The sequence below is a fragment of the Lampris incognitus genome, chromosome 6 (genome assembly GCF_029633865.1).
Source record: "Lampris incognitus isolate fLamInc1 chromosome 6, fLamInc1.hap2, whole genome shotgun sequence".
In the NCBI taxonomy this organism is placed as follows: domain Eukaryota; kingdom Metazoa; phylum Chordata; class Actinopteri; order Lampriformes; family Lampridae; genus Lampris; species Lampris incognitus.
Genome location: NC_079216.1, coordinates 66,776,282 through 66,781,997, shown reverse-complemented (window position 1 = coordinate 66,781,997; position 5,716 = coordinate 66,776,282).

Below are 5,716 nucleotides of genomic sequence, written 5' to 3'. Positions count from 1 at the left end.
GGCAGTACAGGAAATCCCTGCAAACTTCCCCTGAGAAACATGGCTCGAACACCCTGTTTTCACATAAAATACATATGCAGTAAATCCGATAGTGATCAGATACAGTCAACCCACATAAAAATCCAAGTGTGAACAAACACAAGATGCATTAAGGAAGAATCTGAATCGGATTTCTCTAACCACACCCAGAGGTAGTTTGAGAAATCAGATTTAAGTCACGCGAGAATGTATTTGGCAAGGTACTGTGAGAGTACACTCTTTTTTTATATATATATATAGTTACTACAATACAGGCTCTGAATAAGGGTCATCGTCTACCCACATCTGGCAGCATGGTGGCCCAGTGGTTAGCACTGTTGCCCCACAGCAAGAAGGTCCTGGGTTTGAACTCCAGGCCATCCCAGGTCCTTTCTGTGTGGAGTTTGCATGTTCTCCCCGTGTCTGTGTGGGTTTCCTCTGGGTGCTCCGGTTTCCTCCCACCATCAAAAATCGGGAATCGGGTCCGCGGTGGTGTAGTGATCTAAGCATCAGTTTTGTGTCGATGCAGTTGCCCACTGGGGACCGGGGTTCGCGCCCCGGTCTTGTCAGATCCGACTATGGCCGGACTTGACGAAGCAGCAATAATTGGCAACGCTGTGTTCGGGAGGGGGCGGAGTCGGCATGTGTTCGTCATATGAATGCGTCTCTGTGTGTGGGGAAAAAGCAGTGGTTTGGCCTGGATTCACCTTGTCATGAAAGTGGGGAGGCATCTCCTTCGAGACTGCCGGCCGGAGAGATGCAGTTGGCGAATGCATGCAGTACGAGGGTGGGTGTTTGAATTAAAATAGGGATCGATTGGCCACTAAATTGAGAGGGAAAAAAATCTGGAATCAAGAACAATTTATTGTCATTTCTTGCATGTACTTGCGTACACAAAAGAAACGGAATTCCGTTTCCCCAACCCACAGCAGTACGACACAAAAGACAAATACACATATCCTAATTTCCCCAAAATGACACCACCATACCACAACACATACAAAAACAAAGAAGAGAACAAAGAAAAAAAACCACAAACAGTTCACTACACAGTCCACTCAGTGCAACACAGTCCAAAAACTCCCCCGTCCAGAGAACGAACGCCAGTCAGGATGACTGTCGGAACTGCCGGTCTGCATGGGCTAGCAGTTAGCTTAGCCTGCCCCACTTCTGCGTCCTGTCAGACCGCCCTCGGTACTACCTCCTCGGGTGAAGCTCCAGCAGGGCCGTGGTCCCTGAGCCCCCCGGACGCAGCAGACCAGGCTCCCCCAGATGATCCAACGCCAGCCAGGCACCTTCAAAACACCTCCCCGCACTCCACACGACAACACCGAAAACACAGTCAAGGCTAGGTGAGGCTGCCGCCAGACCGCCCTCGGTGTTATCTTAACTGCCAGTCTGCATGGGCTAAAAGACATGCATGTTAGGGTTAAGTCTCCTGTCTGTGCCCCTGAGCAAGGCAATGGAAAGAAGAACTGGAGTTGCTCCCCAGGTGCTGCAGCTGCCCACCGCTCCTGTACAATAGGACGGGTGAAATGTGAGAACACATTCGTTGTAAGAATACAATGTCGGAGAAAGTGGCTCTCTTTCACATGCTGCAGACATGGCTGGTTGGAATGGCATGCAAGTTGAGTGATCTGCTGAATCCTCAGGTATATTAGTGCTTCCTGTCCAACACTAATGAGATTACACAGTGTCCATGGTAGAGCAGGTCCCCTCGTGCTGGCCTCCATGGGGCAGGACCAGTAGCCACCAAGTGAAAAATGTACTACCTCCTGGTGAGTCATTTCAGTAACAGCAAAAAGGAGCAGTGCAAAATCTTTACGTCAGTGCTGCAAACTGTTTCACATCTGAAAGGGTTTTGACATCATGAGCCAAACACCTTTTTGTACAATTTATGTATAGCTTAGCCTCAGCAAACAAATACCTGCAAATTAGCACAGGCATCTGTCCTGAGACTCCCCTGTCAATTAAGTATTTCCGCTAGGTCATGGAGCACGTAAGCTAGAAGCAGGATCTGCTTTTGAAGTCAGTCTACTAAGTAGTTTTCTGCAGGAATCCAAGGCATTTCCCATATAATGAGGTGGTGTTTGACTAAAACTATCATCATAATAAATGTACTGAGGATGCACAGAACTGTATCTCCAGGAGAAAGATGCATGCCCTCTCTCTAAATGAATAGCATTTTTTATCTCTGCCTCTTCCAATCTCCCATTCCCTTTGTCAAACACACAAACACACACATATGAACAAGCACATACTCTTCCAAGCTGTCCCAGTCGCTGCTCCAAGCCCCTGCTGATCCGGGGAGGGCTGCAGACTACCACATGCTTCCTCCAATACATGTGGAGTTTCACCAGGGGGACGTAGCGCGTGGGAGGATCACGCTATTCCCCCCAGTTCCCCCTCCCCCCTGAACAGGCGCCCCGACCGACCAGAGGAGGCGCTAGTGCAGTGACCAGGACACATACCCACATCCGCTTCCCACCCACAGACACGGCCAATTGTGTCTGTAGGGACACCCGACCAAGCCGGAGGTAGCGCGGGGATTCGAACCAGCGATCCCCGTATTGGTAGGCAACGGAATAGAGCGCGACGGCACCCAGACGCCCCACAAGCACAGACTCATACATGTGTGCACACACATGCCACCGCAGTGTCGTGCATCTAGGCACAGGCACGCAAGTAAAACACTCGGTAAATGAAGAGGATACACATGCATGTGTATCATCAGCTAGTAGTAATGTCAACTGGACAGACACAGGGACAGATACTATAACATGACTCTAGTTCTAGTAGTAATGTCAACTGGACACACACAGGGACAGATACTATAACATGACTCTAGTTCTAGTAGTAATGTCAACTGGACACACACAGGGACAGATACTATAACATGACTCTAGTTCTAGTAGTAATGTCAACTGGAGACACACAGGGACAGATACTATAACATGACTCTAGCTCTCGTAGTAATGTCAACTGGACACACAGGGACAGATACTATAACATGACTCTAGTTCTAGTAGTAATGTCAACTGGAGACACACAGGGACAGATACTATAACATGACTCTAGCTCTAGTAGTAATGTCAACTGGACACACACAGGGACAGATACTATAACATGACTCTAGTTCTAGTAGTAATGTCAAATGGACACACACAGGGACAGATACTATAACATGACTCTAGTTCTAGTAGTAATGTCAACTGGACACACACAGGGACAGATACTATAACATGACTCTAGTTCTAGTAGTAATGTCAACTGGACAGACGGACAGATACTATAACATGACTCTAGTTCTAGTATTACTGTCAACTGGACACACACAGGGACAGATACTATAACATGACTCTAGTTCTAGTAGTAATGTCAACTGGACACACAGGGACAGATACTATAACATGACTCTAGTTCTAGTAGTAATGTCAACTGGATACACACAGGGACAGATACTATAACATGACTCTAGTTCTAGTAGTAATGTCAACTGGATACACAGGGACAGATACTATAACATGACTCTAGTTCTAGTAGTAATGTCAACTGGACACACACAGGGACAGATACTATAACATGACTCTAGTTCTAGTAGTAATGTCAACTGGACACACACAGGGACAGATACTATAACATGACTCTAGCTCTAGTAGTAATGTCAACTGGACACACACAGGGACAGATACTATAACATGACTCTAGCTCTAGTAGTAATGTCAACTGGACACACACAGGGACAGATACTATAACATGACTCTAGTTCTAGTAGTAATGTCAACTGGACACACACAGGGACAGATACTATAACATGACTCTAGTTCTAGTAGTAATGTCAACTGGACACACACAGGGACAGATACTATAACATGACTCTAGTTCTAGTAGTAATGTCAACTGGACACACACAGGGACAGATACTATAACATGACTCTAGTTCTAGTAGTAATGTCAAATGGACACACACAGGGACAGATACTATAACATGACTCTAGTTCTAGTAGTAATGTCAACTGGACACACACAGGGACAGATACTATAACATGACTCTAGTTCTAGTAGTACTGTCAACTGGACAGACGGACAGATACTATAACATGACTCTAGTTCTAGTAGTAATGTCAACTGGACACACACAGGGACAGATACTATAACATGACTCTAGTTCTAGTAGTAATGTCAACTGGATACACACAGGGACAGATACTATAACATGACTCTAGTTCTAGTAGTAATGTCAACTGGATACACACAGGGACAGATACTATAACATGACTCTAGTTCTAGTAGTAATGTCAACTGGATACACACAGGGACAGATGCTATAACATGACTCTAGTTCTAGTAGTAATGTCAACTGGATACACACAGGGACAGATACTATAACATGACTCTAGTTCTAGTAGTAATGTCAACTGGAGACACACAGGGACAGATACTATAACATGACTCTAGTTCTAGTAGTAATGTCAACTGGACACACACAGGGACAGATACTATAACATGACTCTAGCTCTAGTAGTAATGTCAACTGGACACACACAGGGACAGATACTATAACATGACTCTAGTTCTAGTAGTAATGTCAACTGGATACACACAGGGACAGATACTATAACATGACTCTAGCTCTAGTAGTAATGTCAACTGGACACACACAGGGACAGATACTATAACATGACTCTAGCTCTAGTAGTAATGTCAACTGGATACACACAGGGACAGATACTATAACATGACTCTAGTTCTAGTAGTAATGTCAACTGGATACACACAGGGACAGATACTATAACATGACTCTAGCTCTAGTAGTAATGTCAACTGGACACACACAGGGACAGATACTATAACATGACTCTAGTTCTAGTAGTAATGTCAACTGGACACACACAGGGACAGATACTATAACATGACTCTAGTTCTAGTAGTAATGTCAACTGGATACACACAGGGACAGATGCTATAACATGACTCTAGTTCTAGTAGTAATGTCAACTGGACACACACAGGGACAGATACTATAACATGACTCTAGCTCTAGTAGTAATGTCAACTGGACACACACAGGGACAGATACTATAACATGACTCTAGTTCTAGTAGTAATGTCAACTGGACAGACAGGGACAGATACTATAACATGACTCTAGTTCACATGCAGACTTCCTGCCTGGTCTGGCCGTGCTTCCTAGTATGTGACTTATTTTACGAGGTCGGAAAATATGTTGGGAGGCTGAGGGACACGTTCTCCAGTAGACGCAGCTCCACCACAGTGGAGTGAATGTAAATGGTGTTTTTTTAGTGAGAGATGTTGCTGCCGGAGGGGAGGGGGCGCTGGAGGGGCGGGGGCTCCGGAGGGGAGGGGGCTCTGGAGGGGAGGGGGCGCTGGAGGGGCGGGGGCTCCGGAGGGGAGGGGGCACCGCTGCTCTTAAAAGCAGACCCGATGGCGGACCATGTCTGCATGAGTCCCCTGAGGAGGGGGCAAAAAGTGGTAGTTTTGTCCCCAGATTAATGTGTGTAGTGTAAATACTTTGCCGGGATTTGTGTGTGTGTGTGTGTGTGTGTGTGTGTGTGTGTGTGTGTGTGTGTGTGTGTTTGTGCGCTTGCATTTCACTGCCATGTTTGTATTTACTTGTGTAACAGTGACTGGAGGGCCTTCATTACTGGAGTCTCCCTGAAGGGGCTCACTTAAAATT